Raw genomic sequence first — 22,085 nt, forward strand, 5'->3', positions numbered from 1 at the left:
TCACAGAAGAGGTTCAGAGGTTAAATGTCTTGGTGAAGTCATGTGTCAGTGGCTGGGGAGGGGGCCTGTGGCTGAGGCAGTGGTACAAAGATGAAAAGATAAGCCCTGAGATGGACACACAGGTCTGGCCTCTCGCAATCAAGTCGTTTGCATCTGGTCTGGGGTGGGCGTCTCCGCGCTCCCCACCTCTTGCTGCAAGCCCTCCAGTCGCCTCTATTAACAGCATCGGTCCAAAGCAGCCCAGGGAGGGTGAATCCCCCTGGCTTTCAACAGGTCCTTCCAGGGCAGCGGGAAGATGAGGAGCGAGGTCCGGATGGGGGATCATCCCACCCCCCAGCCCTGCGGTCCGGTCACGGAAGTGGGGGTCAGCGTGGAAGTTTCCCTGGAATAAGTACTCCTGTCTAGGGTGCCCAGCTCCCCACTCCCCCTACGGATCTCCGGAATTCAGACGAAGCGAGGGCCAGTGAGAAGAGTGGGGAGGAGGGCAGTGGGGACAGAAGGGGAGAAGGGCAGAGGGTGGCCCCAGGGGCCCCCGGAGCGAGGCCTGGGTGCTGGACTGAAGGCGGGGACCAAGCCCGGGAGGGGGCAGGTGGGGCAGCTCGCCGGAGGAGACGTGCCTTCACTGCGGCCGCCAAGGCAGCGGCGGCGGCGGCGGCGGCGGCGACTGGAGACTGAAGGGGAGGAGGTTTGGGGAGGGGAGGGAGCGCGGGGGAGAGGGAGGGAGGGACGGAGCAGTGGCGGGGAGGTGGGGCCGGCGGGCGGGCGGGCGGCTGCAGCTGCCGCCGGCGTCTCGGGGGCTCCAGGCTGCGGGGCGGACGCAGCGCCTAGCGATCCACCGCGGAGCCGCGCGAGGCCGCCCGAGCCCGAGCCCGAGCCCGAGCCCCGAGCCCCGAGCGAGCGCCGCCGCCGCCTCTCGCCAGCCGCTCCCCGGACGCGCCGCCGCCGCCACCGCCGGCAAGGCAGCCGGTGCCGGGCAAGTTGCGAGTGCGCTTCTCCGCCCGGGGAAACTTTCCCCCGCGGCCGCCGCCGGGAGTTGGCGCGGGATCCGGCCACTGCCGCTGGAAGGTAGGGCTTCCTCACCTCGGTGCCCTCCGTACGCCCCGCCGCCGCGCCCCCTGGGACTTGGGGACCCAAGCGCGCTTCCCGCTTCCCCCCGGGCGACTGTTGGGCACGGTGGCGGTGGGGGTGGAATGGGGGGATCCCAGGATGGTCCTGGGGAAGCCCAGGAACCAAGTTCTACTTCGGCTAGGCTGGGGAAGGGGCGGGGGAGACGTGCTCGCCCCCATCCCCGCCCCGAATCCGCCGAGGGCCAGAGGCTTCCCCCGGGACAGGTGCAGCGCTGCTCGGTGCTCAGGGCGGGTGATTGGGCGGCGGGGGGGGGGGGGGGCAGCAGAATGGCGGGGGTGGCAGGTGTGGTTACAAGTCGGGGTCTTGGCGAGGGCTGCGTCCTGAGGGAGGCGGTGCGCGCCATGCCACTCTGTGTGTGTGTGGCGGGGGGGGGGGGGGGGGCAGGTAGGGACTAAGGATTAGGAGCGAGGATCCGGGCTGTGAGGATCGCCGGGCCCAGCAGGGCCACTGAGGGCGGGTCGCCTTCGGAGTCCCTGGAAGCGGGGCCGGGCGGGGGCGCCACGCTTCCCTTCTGGGCCCCCTTTATTCCGTACTGGCTGTGTGCGGTTTGGGGAAGCAGAGACTCCGCTGGGTGCTCGTTGGATCCGAGGCTCGAGCACGTCGAGATTTAGGGGGCGCAGCGGGAGTCCGCTTGGAGGGCTCGAGGGCACGGGTGGGTTCGCGCCGGCTTTGAGTCCCGGCTGGATTGAGGGGAGTTCTCTCCCGCGAGGGGGCGCCCTTCCCCGGCCGTTTCACCCACAGGAAGGCGAGTTCTGGTTCCTGCGAGACAAACGCGCCGAAATCCAGGACCGACAACCGCAGACCAACCCCCAACACGCGAGGGGCCAGCCCCGAGGAGCACCCCACCCCAGCCTGAATGGGGCAGAGGGCCGGAGTGTGAGGCTGGGATGCCCCCAGTTATACCTGCGCTGTGTATTGGAAAGCTTGGCTGTCAGGAGCTGGTTTTTCTTGGGGGAGCTGGCAGGATGTATGGGTGAATAAAAAATGCACCCCCAGAAAAACCAAAAGGAGGGGAACTTGACATTAACAGCGAATTGGTGTGGAGTAAGTGTATGGGAGAATTAACTTTCTGAGGTTTCTTTGGGGTCTGAAACCCAAACCGCTGAATGCACCCTTTTTGTAAAAGTTGTACCTTTGTTCCCTGGATCTGACCAGATCCCTTTCTGGTGTGGGTGGGTTCAGAGTCTTGGGGTGAATCCCCTCTCTGGGCACAAAGAAACTGGGAGGCACAGGGTGGGGTTGATGGGGGCCCTTAAAGACTTTAGCAGTCCAGTTTCAAGTAGTAAATGTCTAGTCAACAAGAGCCCCTCCTCTTGGGGTCTGGAGTCTACAGGCCACATTCATGTGGTCATTTCACAATTATTGGTGGAAATCTGCCACGTGTCCCCTTGTGGGACCTCAGGGCCCCTGTGTGTTGAGTCAGTGGGTCTGTGCCAAGGCCTCAGGGAGCCAGACGGCTGCTGGCATCTATGAAGAGCATCATCTTTGTCATGTGTGGGCTGTTCGACATTGGAGGGACCCTGAAGGCACTGTAGCCTCATCTTTCTCTCTAACTCCCTCCCTCTTCCATGCACCCCAAGTGAGTACAAATGAGCAAATCAAAGAATGTGCAGTGGCCTCATGGTGGCTGGCAGAAGTTTTCATCTTTCTCGTGGATGCCAGTGTGGGCTCAATGGGCAGCCCCCCTCCCCCTTCTCATGTCCCCAGAGTCCCCTGCAAAGGTGATGGAAAAGGGTGGTCCCTGAAAGAGAGTTGAGGTTCTTGCTTTCAGTGTAGCAAACGTTTTTGTTGGATGCTCTCAAATTGCTAGAGGGCAAAGTTGCTGTAAAGAAAGATCTGCATGGTTTTTATTATTATTTTTTGCGGTACGCGGGCCTCTCACTGCTGTGGCCTCTCCGGTTGCGGAGCACAGGCTCCGGACGCGCAGGCTCAGCGGCCATGGCTCACGGGCCCAGCCGGTCCGCGGCACGTGGGATCTTCCCGGACCGGGGCACGAACCCGTGTCCCCTGCCTTGGCAGGTGGACTCTCAACCACTGCGCCACCAGGGAAGCCCCATGGTTTTTATTTTGAGTAGAAGAGGACAGATGAGTAGGGAGGAGACAGAGGAAAGGGTGGAGAAGCCCGCTGTCTCTGGATTTGTCTCCAAGACATTCCATGGGGCCAGAAAACAAAAGGAGTTGTTTTGTTTTTTTGTTTTGTTTTGTTTTTAATGACTCTAGTTTTTCTGTGGAAGGAAGCCTGCCGGGAACAGTCCTGCCCTTGGAAACTGCGAGGGAGCAAGGGGCCCCCAGAGGGCTGGCGGCTCTGCGTTGTACCGCTGCTCCCTGCCCCCCACTCACACCCAACCTGCCGTGAAGATGGGAGGGAATTGAGACCCCTGGGACCGCTGATGTCCCTGTTTGGATGTGGAGTATCATGTGTGGACTCAGACTGCTTCCAGGCAAACTCCAAGGTCTCTGATTCAGCAAAATTTCAGGTCTTGGCACTGTGTCTCCTGGTCGTCCGGTCCCCAGAGGCATTCAAATGGCAGACCCTCGGTGTATCTTTACCCAGCCTGAGGCTGAAATGGCGGTATATCAGTGAAAGTTCCAGGCCACTTTCTAGAAGCATCAGTTCATCTGGAGTTGGAGTTAGGACACCTTGGGCTGATCCAGGAAGTACCCCCTCCTCCTTTAAAAACTGCCCTGTCAGCCTGGAAACAGCTCCCTGAATTAGTGAGTTTTTAATGGTCTGGGGCCGGGATGGCGATGGAGGAGGCGGGGGCTTGAAACTTAAAGTCAGGAAGAGTCTAACATCTTAGGGCGCTAGGCAGCCCTGCTCTGCCTTCTGTCCAGTGGGGGGCACCACTCCTGGCCGTCTTGCCCCGCTCCGCCCTGACGAGGCAAAGTGAACCAGGTGCCGGTCCTCCATCAGACTGTGGTGTGGGGATGGAGAGGGTGATGTGGTGATCAGTTCCTGCTGGGATCCCCATTTCTGTCCGCAGGCTTGCATGTTACCTTTCTCTGGAGGCCTGTGCAGCTTTTACTCCCTCCTCTTTCCTGGGAGAGCAAAGAGTTGTGGCTGGACTGCCCCTCTTAGGGACCTCTCTTTCCAAAGGGCGGCTCTTCTGGTCTATTTCATCAGCCATTGAGAAGGAAAATCAGGAACATTTGTTCAAGCTCAGCTGGGACACAGCAAAGGGAGGGGGCCTTGGAAACCAGCACTTTAGTCCCCCAGAGCAGATGATCGGTTGATGGGGTATTTTTGCAATCTGATGCTGTTAAGTAACCCGCCAGCCTGGGCTCCTCTGCTGCACGGGCTGCCACCTTGGACCCGCATCAGTGCTCTGACTGGGGGGTGGGGTTGTGTGCAGATAATGTGACACTCATTAAAAAGAGAGGGAGAGGGAGATGGGGTCCCAGTGTTTGCAGCTGGCAAAGCAGTTCTTTCCTCTCGTTATCTTAAGGTCCAGCCCTTGCCCCTTGTTTGTACCCAAGACTGCTGGTCTAATTAGTAACTGAACAACGTGGAGATAAGCGACAGCATGTTCACTAGTCCTGTGCGTGTGTGTACATACTGATTGGCAGCAGGATGGAGTGGAAAGGTCACTGGACCAGCTGGACCAGGAGGAAGGAGACTTGTGTTCTAGCCCCAATTCTGTTATACATGGAGCTGTGGGACCTCGAGTGACTCACCGCCCCTCTCTGAGCCTCAGTTTCCCTATTTCTCTACATGCAGCATCGTGAGGTGGTTAGGCTGCCTGAGTTTGACTGTCGGCTTTCTTCTACTCATTAGCTGTGTGACCTTAGGCCATTCAACCTCTGGTGCCTCAGTTTCCTAATCTGTGAAATGGGACTAATTATACTGTAGCAGAGTGTTGTGAAATGTCAACGAGATAAAACATGTGAAACACTTAGCACAGGGCACAGCAGGTAGTAAATGCTCAACAAATATTCAGTCATCATTGTCATTATTATTATTATTATTAAAAATACTCTTATTGTGAAATGGGAGGGAGGGATCAATGTTGATCCTTTCCAGCTCTGATATTTTTGGGCACAGTGTGTGTGTGCGTGTGTGTGTGTGTGTGTCTGCTTTTGAGATGGAAGACAAGGGTGAATAAAACAAATTGCTTTTTCCTTTTTGTTTTTCTTCCTTTCCCTGCCTCACTGAGGGACTCCAGAGTTAAAATCTTGTGAGTATTCTCATGATAGCCCCATCCTTGTGGCAGGAAGCCCAATGTGACGTCACTGAACATATCCTGGTTACTGGCACTTGAGGGATGATATTTCATCAGCTAGTATATGCCCATCCTTTCCCTTCCATCCTTTGTTTCCCACCCTTAACTATAGTAAGACGACCATATGTGCAGATAATGAGTTTAAGCTGATAAACAACCCCCAGATTCACCCAAATAAAAGGCCATCCTCCTAGAAGACACTTTCGACTGTCAAATAAATAATCTGGCTCCTCTGCTGCATCGCACTATGTCTGGCTGGCCCCGCTTCCCTCTCTCTGTTCCGCCCCTCGGTCTTTTGCAGGGATGTGAGCTGGGCCAGGCCTGCCGTCTGGGCTGTGTCAGCCGTCCTGGCGGGGCAGCCTCTGGCTGCACCTTGGCCTCATCTCCCTCCAGCAAAAGCTGTTCTCTGAGCCATCCCAGTGACGATCTTCACTATGGCAGACGTTTGGGGAGCGCTCACCATTGGCCAGGAGCTAGACAATGCTTCATCTCGCCTCCACCCTCAGAGTTGGTTCAGATATTGTCCCCATTTTACAGATTAGGAAGTAGCGCTCAGAAAAATCAAGGGAGCAAGTGGTAGGACTGGAATTTGATCCTAGGTTGGTCCGATTCTCCCTTCTGTGCTCGAACCACTCTGTGACGTTTCCTCTCCTATCGAAACCTCCTGTGAGCTCCAAAGCCCCACGAAAGATTTCCCTGAGCTGAGATCAGGCCCCCTCCTCCCTGCTTGTGCTCATTTTCCAGGCTCAGAGTGCTTTATGAGATTCTCTTTTCTCATCCTGCATTACTCAGCCATCCTGGGGACACTGAGGGGTAGGAGTTTTTGGGGACAAGGTTGCTTACAGGAAGGGGATGATCTTATTCAGCAACAAAAGGTTGTGATTGAAAGAGGATGTGTGTTGGAGTCACAGATGTGAACTTGCGTCTTGTTTCTGCCATTTACTGGCTAGGTGGCCTTGGTTTCCTTATTTGTGAAAAGCAGAATAATAGCAACAATAAGAGGGTTAAGCTAAGTAACGCCAGCAGCCACAGCAGATGAGCCCAGACTCTCAGTGGCTTAACCTTGTGGGTTGAATTCTCACTCACGTTACTTGTCTAACATGGGTCTCTGCTGTACACAGTTACCCAGGGGCGCAGGCGGACGGTGACTCCACCATCTTCGTTGCGGCACTTCCAGGATGATGTGGCATCCATGGTTACCGCAGAAGGCGAAGAGAGCAATGGAAAAGGAAAAGGCACACTAACGCTCCACTGTGTCCCCTGGAGGTGACACACCTCACTTCGGCTCCAGTCCATTGGAGCTCACTCCCTGCATTTATATTTCCCGGATAGAGTACTCTGAGGATTAATTGAGATGATGCATTTAAAGCTTCTAGTATAGACCTGGCACATACGCTTCCTTTCCTTAATGATCCCTGATGTGCATTGCTCTTTAGAGATTACAGACCACGTACATGGAAATGACCTCTGGACAGATCATACAGTGCCCATAATACACTGGAGGCGGTGTGGCTCGGAGAGGCCAAGGGGCTGGCCAGTGAGCACACAGCAAGGGCACTAAACCAGACCCTTGACCTTCACCCCAGAGCCCTCATGGCCTCCTTTGCCTCACTGAGGTTTACCGCTCTTAGAACTTCTTCCAGGACCCCCAGCACCTACTTCTGCTCCTGTCTCCTCCTCCCATACCCTAATGGGGGAGAGCTTCTGTATTCATCTTCTGTGTGTGCATGGGGCCGGGGGAGAGGGGCCAGGGGGAGAGAAGGCTGGGGGGACACGCTGCAGGAACTATCTGGAAGCTGAGGGAGTAGTGGAGGGGCATGAGAAGCCTTAGTTTTAAATAGTCAGAGTGAAAGCCATAGGAATTTCGATTCCATACACGCTACTTTGGGAACTGCTGTGCATTCAAGCTTTGGGGTGTCCCCCAAATGACCAGAAGGTTACCTATGTTTCCCGTCCCATCTATGCAGTCTCCTGCTGGCCCCTTTCGCTCCTTGTGGGGCTGGGCAGGTAAAGAGAGGGGCCCTGATGAGGGTTTCTAGCCCTGTTTTTCTGAGAACAGTAAAGGTGGTCAGACCTAGCTTCAAATCCTGACACCTCTCCTTAACACTTGTTTATCTCCCTGAGCCTCAGTGTTTTCCTCTGCAAAATGGAAAGAATGTAGAAAGCTATAAAGCTGATCAAGTGCCCGGCACCGAGCAGGTGTCAATATGTTTACACATCGCTCCTCGCCCACTTGAGTAAGAAACGAGAGATGCCTTTGGCAAGGGGCCAGCACCCCAGGACAGGCTCCGAGTGACCCCCCCCCTCGCCCCCACACACACTCCTGTCACTCCCATCTCCTGGATGAAGAGGCTCTGGGCTCCCATCCTGGGTGGCCTGGGGCTGGGCTCTCTAGTTCATAATAGCTGAACCACTATGGCTTCCATTTGAAATGGGAGAAGAATTTGGAGCCCCGGCCCTTGGATTTAGATCCCGTCTTTTCACGTCTAATTACCACTGTGGGTGCGGGGCCTGAGGGTGCTGCCTGCCGAGAGGAGCCCCCCTCCCGTGCTGCTGCCTCTCCGGCTGGGACAGATTGCAGCGCTCTCACTGGCCAAGTGGGCCTCGGCCTCCTGGGGGGCAGCCCGCCACCACCTGCTGCCTGACATTTAGGGCTCCCTCCAGCAGGGCCCGCCCAGGCTACGCATCTTGTCTGAGTTTTTAGCCCCCAGGGGAACGAGGTGCTTCTCCAGCCAAAATACAAGCACCCCTAGGATAATGGGGATTGACTGTTCCCTGCGAAAGACCTCACAGGAATAACTGGCGGGCTGGACACCAGGGTGGAGGGGTCTTTGAGAGAGTTTGGCTGCCCAAGACGGGATTCGGAGGTGGCCCGTGGCCCCCTGGCACAGTGGATGCTTGTTCCTGGGGGCACTGAGAGGGTGGCCTCCCACTGTAGCTGCACCAGGATGCTCCTGGCTTCTTGAAAAGTGCCGGTGGGAGGCAGGCCCCGGTTGGGCTGTGAGTCAGGCACGTGGGGTCCCTAAAACACATCTCCGCCCACAGACCTCAGCTCCTGCAGTCCCTCCCCCCGAAACACTGGGGCAGAGCTGTGGACCAGCTCAAGAGCGCGATGAGGTAGTGAGTTGGTTTCCTAGGGCTGCAGTAAACAAGTACCATAAACTGAGGGCTTCTAACTACAGACACTCATCCTTGCACAGTTCTGGAGGCTAAAAGTCCAAAATCAGGTGTCAGCAGGTCTCTAGGGGAGGTTTCTCCCTTCCTGGCTTCTGGTGGCTATTGGCAATCTTTGGTGTTCCTTGACTTGTGGACACATCACTCCAGCCTGTTCCTCTGTCATCACACGGTGTTCTCCCTGTGTCTGTCTTTCCTCTTCTTATGAGGACACCAGTCACATTGGACTAGAGCCTGATGACCTCATCTGAACTTGATGACATCTGCAAAGACCCCGTTTTCAAATAAGGTCACATTCATACATACCAGGGGTTAGGATACGTGGGGCACACCACGCAATCCATAACAGGTGGGTACTGTTATCACTCCATTTAACAGCCAAGAAAACCAACCCAAGAGGCTAAGTATTGTAATTTGCCCAAGGTCACACAACTATACAGCTAGTAAGTAACAAGTAAATTAATCTCTGTACATTTCAGTTTTCTTACCAGTAAAGTGGGGAATTATACCCACCTCGTGGCCTAGTTATAAGTATCAGAAGAGTAAGTGTCTGCATCAAACACGCTTTGTCCACTGCTAACATTTGTCAGATGCTGTTTTCCATATTTGTTCCCTCTCAACAGGTCTGGAAGGGCGCTGGGTGTTAGTGTGGGCTTAAGAAACATGGGTGCATGTGAATTATAACCAATTGCAGATAGGATGTTTTCTAGAAGTAATGATTTGAAAGGACTGCGTGAAAGGCACCATTTACATTTTTCTCAACTCGTCTTTCTGGAGTTGCCTGCCATCTCCATCTCCTCTCAGGCTGAAAATATCTGGTCCAGATGAATTGTTCTTGCTCTTTATCCTGGGTTCACCTTTAGCACCGGCAGTCACGGTGATGTCGGCAAGTTGGGTTTCTCTTCCCTGGCACATCGTCTGGACTTCTCTGCAGGAGAAGGGGGCCTAGGAGGAAAGAGCCAAGGCTCCCAGCTCTGGCTCCCATCTCACAGGGGCCCAGGAGGGTTTGGAGCCTCAGCTGTGGAGGCCGAGGGTTCAGATACACCGTCTCATCCCCATGCATTGAAAGCATAAGAGGCAACGTGCCATCGGGGTTAGGAGTTCTGAACATAAGGGCCGGGTTCAAGTCCCAGTTCAGCCACAGTCCATGGCCTCTGTTTGGCCTTTGGCAAGATACTTAACTTCTCTGTACCACCGTTTTATTTATTTATTTTTATTTTTAAAAAATATTTATTTGGCTGTGTTGCATCTTGGTTGCAGCATGCCGGATCTCCGTTGTAGCATGCGGGGTCTTTTCGTTGCAGCACAGGGGCTTAGTTGCCCTGCGGCATGTGGGATTTTAGTTCCCCGACTAGGGATTGAACCCGTGTCTGCTGCATTGAAAGGTAGATTCTTAACCACTGGACCAGCAGGGAAGTCCCTGTACCACCATTTCACTTCATAAGGTGTTTTTTTTTTTTTAAATTGAGGTGTAATTTACATAAAACATTATATTAGTTTCAGGTGTACAACATAATTATCCAATATCTGTATATTTTGCGAAATGATCACCCTCATAAGGTTTTATGAAGGTAAAATAAGATCAAAATACATAAACGTATCTTTTTTGTTTGTTTGTTTTGTTTTTTGTGGTACGCGGGCCTCTCACTGTTGTGGCCTCTCCCATTGCGGAGCACAGGCTCCGGACGCGCAGGCTCAGCGGCCACGGCTCACGGGCCCAGCCGCTCCGCGGCACGTGGGATCTTCCCGGACCGGGGCACGAACCCGTGACCCCTGCATCAGCAGGCGGACTCTCAACCACTGCGCCACCAGGGAAGCCCTTAAACGTATCTTTAAGGATTGAATGTGGCACTTTAAAAGTATTCACTGAATGTCGGAATTATTCTAATTATTTTATTCATGATCTGTTTCCCTCAATGGAATGAGGGCCGAGACCTGTCTATCTCAGTCTCCGTGGAGCCTGCAGTGTGTAGCTCAGTGCCTGGGATTGAACAGATGTTTGTAGATGTTCATACACGCAGAATGAATGATGAATTCTTAGTCATAGCTTCTTAGGCATTGCGTCCTTCCTTGCTATGCACCTAGGCCTCTACCCATGACCCCCCTTAGGTGGGGGCACTGCGGACAGCATGGAGACAAACCCAGTGGGGAGCCAGGGGTGCCACGGGACAGACTCACGAGAGACACTTACGTCTGGGGGCGGGGGCAGCGAAGGCCTCCCCGTGGAAGTAAGCACAAGTTAAAGCCTGGAGGATGAGGAGGAGATGGGGAGGGGCGGCCTGGAAAGTTGTGGTCACCAGGAAACAGGTTGTGTGGTGGCTCCGTGGGGAAAGCCACGTTTGCAGTATCAGGTGTCCCTGTGACTTGTGGGGGAGCAGACGGCCTCGAGCAGCAGAGATGCCCGCCCACACTCTGACACACGGAAGGCCGGTCCTCCTCCGCTATTACTACCTAACGGGTGTACCTCACTGGGGGCGGCCGGATCTATGAAAATGCCAGCTGGATCAGAGGATCCTCATCCAATTTACAAACAGATTAATGCTCAGATTGCCGTTCCTCCCTACTGCCTTAAAAATAAAATTCAGTTTACTGAAGTTCGACTTACACACTTTGTTAGGGAAAACATCTGCTGTGTGATGCGATCGTGCTAGCCGCCTCGCTCTCTCTTGGAAGCCCTTCAATAGATTCTCACCTGTGTTCAGAAGGCTTTCTGACAGCCTCTGCCCCTCCCCCACCCAGGCCTGCCTCCCTCTGCTCCAGCCCACCAGCCACCTTGCCCCAACCCAAACATGTCAGCTCTGCACGCTCTTCCCTCATCCCTGCAATGCTTTCCCTCCCTCTTTAACTACCCAACTCCTCTTCATCCTTTGGATCCCATCACCTCCTCCAAGAAGCCCTCCTGGACTCCCAAGTGGGCCAAATTTCCCACCTATTGGCTCTGATTGCTCCACCATCCCCCCTCCCTAACAGGAGTTAGTCACGACTGGGCAATTGTTGACCTGTCTGTGTGATTATTTAACTTCCATCTCCCCCACTCTAGCGTAACCCCTGGAGGGCAGGGACCCTGTCTGTCTTTGCTCATCCATCCCAGACACCTGGCAGGTGCTCACAAAATGCCTCCCTCCATTTTTCCCTTTGTAGACCAGCCTTTTTCAGGCTGTCTTGGGTAATGAGCGCAGCTGACACGATGATCACTTGCAGTGTGCCAGGCACTTAACGAGTCTAATCTCATCCAAGAGAACGGTTTACGGTCCCAGCTCTACCACTCGCCAGCTCCGTCGCCGTGCGCAAGTTACTCAACCTCTCTGTTCATCATTTTCTCCTCCATAAAATGGGACTGAAAATAATAGCTAATTTATCGGGTTGTTGTGAGGACTAAATAAGTGAATTCTTATCAATTTTATTTCTCACACTTTTGGAGGCTAGAAGCTCATGATCAAGATGTTGGCAGACTTGGTTTCTTCTGAGGTCTCTTCCTGGCTTGCAGAAGGCTGCCTGCCTTCTCATTGTTCTCACAGGCTCTTTCCTCTGTGCAGGTGTACCTCTGGTGTCCCCTGGGGCTCCAAATCTCTTCTCATAAGGGCATTAGTCAGACTGCTCTAAAAGCCTCATTTTAATTTAATCATCTCTTTACAGACTCAGGAGGTCTGAACCCCAAGCCCGCTCTCCAGCATTACATGGTCTGTTCCCTGGCTCTGCTCCTCTGTGGGACACCAGGGTTCTTGCCTGTTGGAGCCAGTGCATGTCTTAGCAGCCAGAGTGGGAGAAAATCAGGATCAGGGGTCTTGGAGGCTTCTCACCTGGCCCTTTGCTCCCCTCCAGCCCTTAATCCCCGGTTCGATGGCAGCTGTCAAACCCCTAAGGGAATTGGGACCTATTGTCCTGCATGTGGGCTGAGAGGGAGGCCAAGGGTATGAGGAGGTGGGAGGGTTCTAGGAAGTGAGGGGGGTTATCGATTCTGGGATTTTCTCCCTCTCTGTAGTTCATTTATTTGATTTTCCAGGAGTTATCACAAGCTCTTTGAAATGAGTCACTTTTTACTGGTGAGACACCGAAGAAAAAAATCATCAGAGTAAACATAATAAGAGAATATGGAAATAGATCACAAGTGTATTCCATGGAAACCGAGTCTTAAGCCAGTCTCCTCACCGAGAGACAGCCGGTGTGAGCAGCCCCCTGTCTCTGCTCAGTTGTTCGCCCAGGAAATGAGCACCGCTGTCTACATGGTGTCTGCCGTTCCTACCTACCCTGCCGCGTTCCAGCCCTTCAACTCTGCATCTTGCATTTGTTCAATTGTTCCATCTTAGCACGTACACTTCTGCCTTGGTTTAGTTGGGGGTCTCCAAAAACAGACCCTGAGCGTGGATCCGGGTACACAGAGTTTATATATGATGAGGTTGGTTCCAGAGAGGTGGGTGAGCCAGGAGGGGAGAGGAGCCAACGACAGATGCCCTAATGGGCAGCCTCCCGCTGTGGGCACCTGGGGCCCCGTCCCACTGGGGACCCTCCCAGGGACTGTGTGAAGCACAGCTCAGAACCAACCCAGCGAGTGGTCACCGACTTCCGTCTCTCGTTGGTTGAGGGTTGCTCCTGGGGACATCAACTTCTGGAAGCTTCCAGGCTGCCTTCAAGCCAAGAGACTGAAGGGGGTGCTTGAGTAGGGGCTACCAGAGTCAGCGGAACTGTCCCCTGCAGCTGTAGGGGGTCTCCGGGGTGGGCCATGGGGTAGGGGAGAGGCACAGCTCATGTGTCAGTTACTTACCGCGTCCTCCTGTGACGGGTGCCTAGTCTATCCCTGCGCGGACAGCCTGATGTGTTTGCCGGATTCCCTGTGGGCGAACTGAATTGCTTTTCTGGAACACACCTCTTTCTCGTCGCTCCACCCAGCAGACAAGCTGTGGAGACCACCTGCTGTGCAGCGACCGGCTGGGTCAATGGCCATCTTCTCTCTCCCATAGTTGCTCGGTCCTCTCTGGCCTCTTCCTGCCCCCTCCCATCCCCACTTGGTCCCCACAGATGTCCTTTTGACCCTTTCATCTCATGGGGTCCAGGAGCCTGGGCTAGGTGGGGTCTCTGAAAGACCCTGGGGCCCTTTGGAGAACACTTGTGAGAGGGAGGCCAGCAGGTCACTACAGAGGGTGGTTTCCACCTTCCTACAGGGTTGGACGGGGACGTCCGTTCGCAGATCAAAAGGCTTTTGTTGTTGTTTTATTTTCCTTTCTAGCGGCTCCTTGCTGGGGAGGCGGGCTGCGGAGCCAAGGCAAACAGAACGACCTGTGAGGCCACTGCCTGCAGGTTCTGCGAGGCCGAGGAGATGAAGTTTTGGTGCTACAGAGGGGATAGCGCTGGGGCCACAGGTGGCGGCTGTCCCCGGGGACCCTTCCCTCCTCTGAGCCCAGAGACCGAATGGGGACAACGGGGGCCGAGCTCAGAGCCTGATGGGCTCAAGGAGGCCTGGAATTTGGGGGAGCAGGGCGGGGTCACCAGGACATCTGGACCGCAGACTAGACTCAACCCCTGAGTTGCCGTCCGTACCATCCCCAGCTGAAGAGATGGGGAGAGCCCTGGACTGGGAGGCCAGAGAGTCAGAACCTGGAGCCGAGCCCAGTTTGGGCTCCAACTAGCGCCCGTGTCCGCGGGGGACCACTGACATCGCGCCCACACACTGGGGAGTGGGGCTGCTTGTCCTCCATGTCCCCTCTGACTCTAGAACCTCCCTTTAGAGTCTGCAGTGGGGGCTACAGCCGGAAAGGCTTGAACCCTCTGGAGACAAGCGCTCAGGAAGCCGAGGCGTGGTTGTTCATGGAAGCGGGGGTATTCAGTAAATTAAAAGTGCGAGAGGAAAATCCATCAGCATTATTCTCAATAGCTGGGATGATACGCGTAACATTTCCTCCCTTTCACTTGATCATTTTCTCTTCCCAAAAAAGTTTGAAGGAAGAAAATGTCTGATGATTCACCTCACACTAAGCGCAAATAAATATGCTCTTAAAAAAGTGGTTGCTGTGTAACCGAATTGATAGAATGGGCACATTTTGTTTCTAAGTAGCCCTACCACTCACAAAGGTCTATTCGAACCTGCTGGAGAGGAACGTGTGTGTGTTTGTGTGCAAAGAGAAAAAGATCTCACCGGTAAGGAATCTTTTTGGCCAAACAATAATACTGATAACAATATATTTAAATAAAGTTGTGTGCACGTCTGCTGGGGAGGAATGTACGGGATTAAAGTTAAATGTTCTTCGAGAAGGAGGAGTTCTGAAGGCAGCTGGAGAGTCCAGGTGGCATTCGAGTAGGGCCGTAAGCAGGTGGGAATTCCAACTTCTGAATCCCACGGTTCAAACCCTGGCTCTGCCCCTCACAGGCTGCATGACCTTGGCAAGTTTTTTATCCTCATCGAACCTCAGTTTCCTCATCTGGAAGAAAAAGGGACAGCCCAAGAGGGATCCCCTGGGTCCTGGGCTTGGAGGGACCTGCCGCGTCGGCTCCCTTTCATTCCCTTTCCTCTCCAGAAGCAGAACTGTTCCATGTACCCAGCAGACCCATATATATGATCTCATTTGATGCCCCACAGGCTGGCTGTGGCGAGATTTTTAATCCCTGTTTTATGCAAGGGAGACCTGAGGTGCTGAGATTATGGAATTCCGTAGATCACCCAGTTGGTTGGAGGGATATGGGAAACTGGGAGGGTTTTTCTGAAACGTTGCAAGGCCCCACCTTTTCCATTGTAAGGGGATCTTTGCCCGGGAGGCCTGTTGAATGCAGAAAAGGAGTTCCTGGTGTTGCTTGGTGTAGGCGGTCATTCATTCTTTCTTTCTTCCATTGTGTGTCCGGACAGCCTTCCGCATCCACAGATTTTGCATTGGTGGATTCAACCAATCGCGGATTGAAAATATTCAAAAATAAAAATTTCAGAAAGTTCCCAAAGAGCAAAACTTGAATTTGCCACACTCCAGCAACTATTTACATAGCATTTACATTGTAGTAGGTATTATAAGTAATCTAGAGATGCCAAGGATACAGGAGGATGGGTGTGAGTTATATGCAAATACTACACCATTAAAAAAAAAAAAAATTATTTATTTTTTGTTTATTTATTTTTGGCTGCGTTGGGTCTTCATTGCGGTGCGTGGGCTTTCTCTAGTTGCAGGGAGCGGGGGCTACTCTTCGTTGCGTTGCGCGGGCTTCTCATGGCGGTGGCTTCTCTTGTTGCGGAGCACGGGCTCTAGGCACGCAAGCTCAGTAGTTGTGGCTCGTGGGCTCAGTAGTTGTGGCGTACGGGCTTAGTTGCTGTGCGGCATGTGGGATCTTCCCAGACCAGGGCTCGAACCTGCGTCCCCTGCATTGGCAGGCGGATTCGTAACCACTGTGCCACCAGGGAAGCCCCTGGTACACCATTTTATATGAGGGACTTGAGCATCAGTGGATTTTGCTATCCATGGACGCCCTGTAACTAGTCTCGAGGGACGACTGTACTAGACCTTTACTGAAGACTTGAGGTGGAGGGTGGTACATCCAGAGGGTGTGTAACCATCCAGTCCAGTACTGCACAACAATCTTTTCTGGTCTTGAAGCCCCTGAGCCATACCCACCAGGAGGAGCTCTCTCCTGGGTCCCTGACTCAGGCTGGGCCCTCTCACTCACTCTTCTCACTTCCCAAGCTTCTCCCAAGTCTCAGGACCCCTCGGCCCCTCCCTCTGAGGATGCGGAGTTTCTGCTCCCTTGGTCTCACCTGCAGGATCCCCTGCCCCTTATGTGGGTGACTCAGGCTTGGTACTGCCACCACGCAGAGAGTGATGGGAACACAGCCTCTCCAGTACCCACCTCGCCCTCCTTCCCTGCCATACAAAGTTGCCCTTTGCCAGAGATGCTTTCTTACCGGGTCCTGGCGGGGCCCCCGACCCATACACTCCTGATGCCACCTGATTCTCTGAGACTGTCTTTGCCTCGGTACCTAGAGGTTCTTGAGGGAACACTGTCCTTAAGAACCCCACCATGGGGAGTGGCGGGCCATCTTCCTAGCTCACATCCGTAGTCTTGTCTCTCCCGCCAGTTAACAGGAGGCTGTGAAGAGAAGCAGCACTTTCTCCCCCTATAAAGGAATTCAGGAGTCGATGTGGCACATACGCGTACACATGTGTGCACTTGGATGGGTTTTGCTGGGCCCTGAACCTGGGCCTTGAGGTGTCACCCAGAGCCTTGTTGGAAATAAGTGTGATGTTGAAGGCAGCAGATGACTGTATCTTTGGGAGGAGGAGGAAAGGGATTAGGGCAAAGTCCATTCTGGTCAGTTCAGTAGGTAATGGGAAGAGAGCCTCGTGGGGCAGTGGTCAGAGCCCAGGCCTGGGGTCAGGCCATCATGGGCGGATTCTGGCCCTACCACCTTCTGGCGTGTGTGACCTCGGGCTGGTAAAGCCTTGATACTTCTTTCCGTCCCATGTGAAACTAGGTAACAGCAGTGCAGGTTGGAGGGAGGCTGCGTAACCGAGTCGGGCCCCCGCCAGGAACACGAGTCCGCAGAAGTTTGGAGAGAAGTGTGTGAAGGAAGAGGAGCTCCTCACATTTTGAGTTGCCCTCGGGTCCCTCCTCCCATCGCGTTAGTCCTGCCCGCTCCGGGAGTAGCCAGGAGCCTCCCAAACGCTGCAACCGTTTCTGCTCTTGCCTTCACTTCCTGACGTGGATGTGGACGTGGGCGTGGATGTGGACGCGCGTGCCCAGCGCCTCCCTCTACCAGCCCTGGAAGCCCCGAATCTCCATAGAAGGCAAAGACTTGGAGGTGCAGATACAGCTGTTCTCGAGGGAGGAGATGCCGTTGTCACACAATCCGAGGACTCAGTTTGGAGCACCTTTGTCTAAAAAGGACCTTTAAAGGCAGATTTGCAGATGTTAGGGAACTTTTAGTATTTTTGAGCTAAAGAAAAAAATTCTAGCGTGAGTGAGGGGAGAAGAGCGAGAAGGAGCCCTGTGGCCCCGGTTGAGGGAAGAAAATGAGATTTGCTTGGTTTTCATTGGCCTGAAAACACACTGTGAGTTTCTCTGCAAATGCTAATAAAGACGGCAAGCGGTGGGACCCCAGAGGCCCGCCCTGGGCTACTGCTGGAAGCACTTCCGCGTTGGAGCCCCTCCCTGCGTTTGCGTGGATTATGGCTTTGGAACAGGGCAACTTTTAGTGATGTCGGATCACCAGTCTCAGGCTCATTAAGGAAAATCTCTTTCTTAGAGCCCAGGGATCAGCGTGAGAATGACTCCTCACCAGCTCTTGGCCGCGGCCTCGTCTCTGAGCTGAGATCCCAGCCTGCAGCCAGCCTGGGCGCTGTCTCCACTGTTTACTGCTTAGCAGGGAGAAGTGAACCAGATGTGATTGGTTTGAGATGAATGAGGTTACCATCGTGTTTCTGGCTTTTCCAGTAGTTCCTAATGGGTTGTGAGAGGCCCCCTGGAGTAGAGTGAAAGAGCCCTGAATTAGAAATGGGGAGATGGTTCAAGTTCCCCTGGGGCAAGGCGCTAGCCCTCTCTGGGCTTGTTTGCCACCCATAAAACCTGTAGCCAAAACCCCAAACCAACAAAAACACCCCAGGGCAGACATAAATTATCTTCAAGGCAAGCGTGGTAGGGTTGGCGTGGGAATCAGGATCAAACAAGCTAAAGACTGGGGCCAGGCTTGGGTTTGGTCCTTTCTCTGTTTCTTACCCATCCTGGGAATAAGAAGGCTGAGCCACTTGAGAAAATGGCAAGGGTTTCCGGGGGGCCAACACTGAATAGCAGGTGTGGCAAATACATTTCATCTCAAATGCCAACGCTGATCGATTGGTAGGGCCTGCTGAAGGGTAGATGAGGCTGGGTTATTCCAGCTCAGCAGGAAGGAGCGCCAAGATCAATTATTGATGTCTGTTACAGTTGCAGGAGGGTGGAGTGCTAGCCCACAGGGTAGATTTGGGGGACCCTGGGGTGTTAGGTAGAGCCTAGCCACTGGGAACCTGGGTGCTCTGCTGTCACGAGCTTTGTGCTCTATGGCCTCAGCCAGTGGTTCTTAATTGGGCTACATTTCAAAATAAACATGCCTGGCTGTCCACATCCTCAGGGACTCTGGTTGGTACTAGTGCAGTGCTGGGCATGTGTATTTTGAAGAGGCTCCTCAAGTGATTTCAATGTAATTTCATCCTCGTAGAGCAGGGGTCCCCAACCCCCGGGCCGTGGACCAGTACCCTTCCATAGCCTGTTAGGAATCGGGCCGCACGGGAGGAGGTGAGCAGCGGGCCAGCGCGTGAAGCTGCATCTGGCGGCTCCCCAGCAGTCCCCAGCGCTCGCATTAGCGCCTGAACCATTCCCCCCACACCATCTGTGGAAAAAACTGTCCTCCGTGAAACCGGTCCCTGGTGCCATAAAGGTTGGGGACCGCTGTCATAAAGAAGCACTCACTGAAGGACAGCCATTGACAGCTTACTGAGGCCTCATTCACTCAGCAGTTCTGTGGAGGGGATTATGAGAATTTTCCCCACTGTCTCATATGAATTTGTGAGGCACCAAGGAAGGTGGTCTGGTCAGTGGCTAAAATAAATGAAGCGCACAGGCCAAAGGTGCAACGTGGTGGCCCACAGGCCAGATCCAAGCTGCAGATGTATTTTGTTTAAGGTGCACAATGTGTAAAACGTGAAACTGACCCAACATTAAAACGTTGGGAAATGTAACTGAAACATACACATACCGTATGACCCAGCAATTCCACTCTTTCCAACAGAAAAGCGTACATGTGCTCTCCAAGAGGCATGTGTAAGAGTGTCTGTAGCGTCATTCTCTGTGAGAGGCCTGGAAACAGCCCAGATGTCTTTAAATGGTAGAGTGGATGTGGGAGTGCTACACAGCAGAGAATGAATGAATGAGCCGCTGCTGATGGCAATCCGGGGCGAATCTCAGAATCCTGATATTGAGCAAAAGACAACAGAGGTGGAAGCGAACGATTCTATTTATGCAGAATTCTATCTCCACAGAATGATTCTATTCATATCAAGTTCAGAGTCGGCAAAGTGAAGCTATGGTGTTAAAAGTCACGACGGTGATTCCGTTTGGGCGGAAGGTGGGAGGGCCCGGAAGGAAGCATGCGGGGCTTCTGGATGCTGTGGCCTCTTTCTTTCCTTATTCTGCTGGGTGGTTTCACAGGCGTGTCCAGTTTGTGACTGACTATTCGTGGAGTTGTACATTTCGGACCTATGTACTTTTCTGTATATATATTTCAAAATTTTAAGTTCTGTTAACAAAACAGAAAACAGAGGATTCTAACCAGTTGAAGGAGAGATGTAGCGTAATGCTCTAGATTTCTTGCTTCCTTGACAAATAGGCCCCTACGTGGCAAGAGCAGGCGGGGGGTGAGCAGGGGCTGCCCCCTGGGGAGGGTGCACCCCTCCCTCCCCTTCTGTTTCAGGCTGTTTGCTGGCATTTGCCTTTGGAACTCATAACAAAACGCTGCCCTCTGGGACTCCCAACCTCCGTCAGAGAGAAGGGCTTTGCGGGTGAGTGATGGATGGGGTAGAAATAGCAAGGTCTCCTTGTCAGGCTGGCTTCAGTCCTGACCGTGCGTACACTCGCAGCTTTGGAGACTTTGGGCGAGTGATTTAGTCTCTCTGAGCCTCGGTTTACTCATTTGTAAAGCGAGGAGAGTGATACCACATCACGGGGTTGTTTGGGGGTTGGGACTAGTTGACGATGAGAAAATGCATGCGTGCCTGGTGGCCGTGGCTGCTCTGGCAGAGCTACATTTGCCCGCCCCCCACCGCCGGCCTGGTGCTGTCCCCTCGTGCCCACTGGGAGCGGAGACTCGGCGGCTAGTGAGACGTGGACGCCTGGACCCAAGTTCCCTTTGGGGAGGTTGAGGTGGGAGATGGGAGACCTGTTTTCTGGGGCCCTGGCAGTGCCCTCCTCTCTGGCCCCGTCCTGTGCATCAGGCCCCAGCTTGAATGGAAGGGCAGGGCCTTCCTCTGGCTGGTCAGGGCCAGGCGTCCAGGTGAGGTGATGACCACAGCTCCTTAGTAGCTAAGAGTGACCATCATGGAGCCAGGCACTCCTGCACAGACGGGCATCTGCTTTGCCCCGTGGGGCAGCTAGGAACATTCCGTCCTTACTCCCTGCTTGCTCCTTGGTGCCTTGCTTCTCCACCCTGCTTGCAGCAGCCAGAGTGGCCCTGCCTCAAGGGGACAGTTCTCAGGAACGCCTGGCGCCTCCAGGTGACCCTTTCTGGTTGCATCTCCGCTGCGCACCAGGCTTCCTGATTCCAGGAGTCCCCCCGACCCCACCCCGGGCAGGGAGGTGTAGGGACCATGTGACTTACCCTCTCCAAGCCTCAGTGGCCTGATCTGGAAAGCGGGCGTTGATCACATCTGCTCATCATGGCTGCTCCTAACTACGACTGTGAACGTTGCCGTCGCCGCTATTATTGGTTGTGAGAAAGCGTCACGTGGACCACTGAGGGTCTATTTCGGTGTAAAGGATGTGGTTTGGAATGGCCTCTTTGTCTCAGAACAATCTGTTTTGATTTATTTGACTGTGGGAATTTGAAAACGGCCCAAATGTTTTTCCTCCTCTTGTTCTCTCTCCAGCACTCGGATTTCCTCTCCCTCGCTCATTCACTCCCTGCCCGCTCACAGCCCTCTTGCTCACACTTGTTCACACTTATCTGCTCACACTCCAAGGGCAGGTGGGACGTCAGACGCCCCGTAGGATTTTCCCTCTCCCTCAGAGGCTCACGCTCTCAACTACTTACACTCAGAGCGATGAAGAGCCGTTTTCACACTCAAACTCCCCTCCTGTCTCTTGCACCCCCTCATCCCCTCCACCACCACCCCCCGCCCCTCCAAGTGCCAGCGGAGCCACGAGGTCAGGAGATCTGCTTCTCACTCTGTCTCTTTAATCAAAAGCCTCTATGGCTGTGTGACATGGGCCAAATCACTCAACCTCTCTGGGCCTTGGTTCCTCCCTCACCACAGAGGCAGAGCTGCCAGTTTTACTTTTAAAGAGATCATCGCTCTCTTCTGCAGTATCTCGGATGGTCAGAGACGAGGTTCTTCCCGCATCTTGATTTCCCTGACTCAGCAGATGCGTGGATCCGATCTCATTAGGCGGACCGTGTGCCAACCTGAAATTACTCTTTAGCCTTTCCTGACACTGAGGAGACATCATGTTATTTGGAGCTAGAAATTAACATGGGGTCAGGAGAAACTAGGAAGTTCAAGAGGATGATTCGTTCTTGACTTTGGAGAGACACAATGTGATAGCATCTCACTGGGTCCCATTCCTCTTCCTCTTGGTGTCCCCAGTAGAGGTGACTAGGGAAACAGGGGTGGTGGTCAGTTTGCTGCTGATGATGGAGGAGGGGCCGTGGACACCGGGACAAAGACCTTATGTTTCCTGCACCAAAGCCCATCAGAAGGATCCACTTTATTTTGTGTGCCTGCCCCCACCCCAGGTTCTGGCCCTGAGAGAGCTAGAATTTATTGAGAATACATGACATATACCGTCCCGCTGAATCCTTGCGACAGCCCTACAGGTTACGTATGAAAATCATTCCTGTTTTAA

The 22,085-nt window shown here is 53.8% G+C and overlaps 1 protein-coding gene across 1 annotated transcript in view; it reads left to right on the forward strand.

The window, feature by feature from the left end:
- The first annotated feature begins 829 nt into the window (after positions 1-829).
- TSPAN18 (tetraspanin 18) overlaps positions 830-22,085 on the forward strand; it is a 187,232-nt gene continuing 165,976 nt past the window's right edge. Inside the window, exon 1 of the mRNA XM_067037055.1 lies at positions 830-1,065. The gene's annotated coding sequence lies outside the window, so the exon portion shown is untranslated. The remainder of the gene's footprint in view (positions 1,066-22,085) is intronic.

This window comes from Kogia breviceps, chromosome 7 (assembly GCF_026419965.1).
Source record: "Kogia breviceps isolate mKogBre1 chromosome 7, mKogBre1 haplotype 1, whole genome shotgun sequence".
Taxonomy (NCBI): domain Eukaryota; kingdom Metazoa; phylum Chordata; class Mammalia; order Artiodactyla; family Physeteridae; genus Kogia; species Kogia breviceps.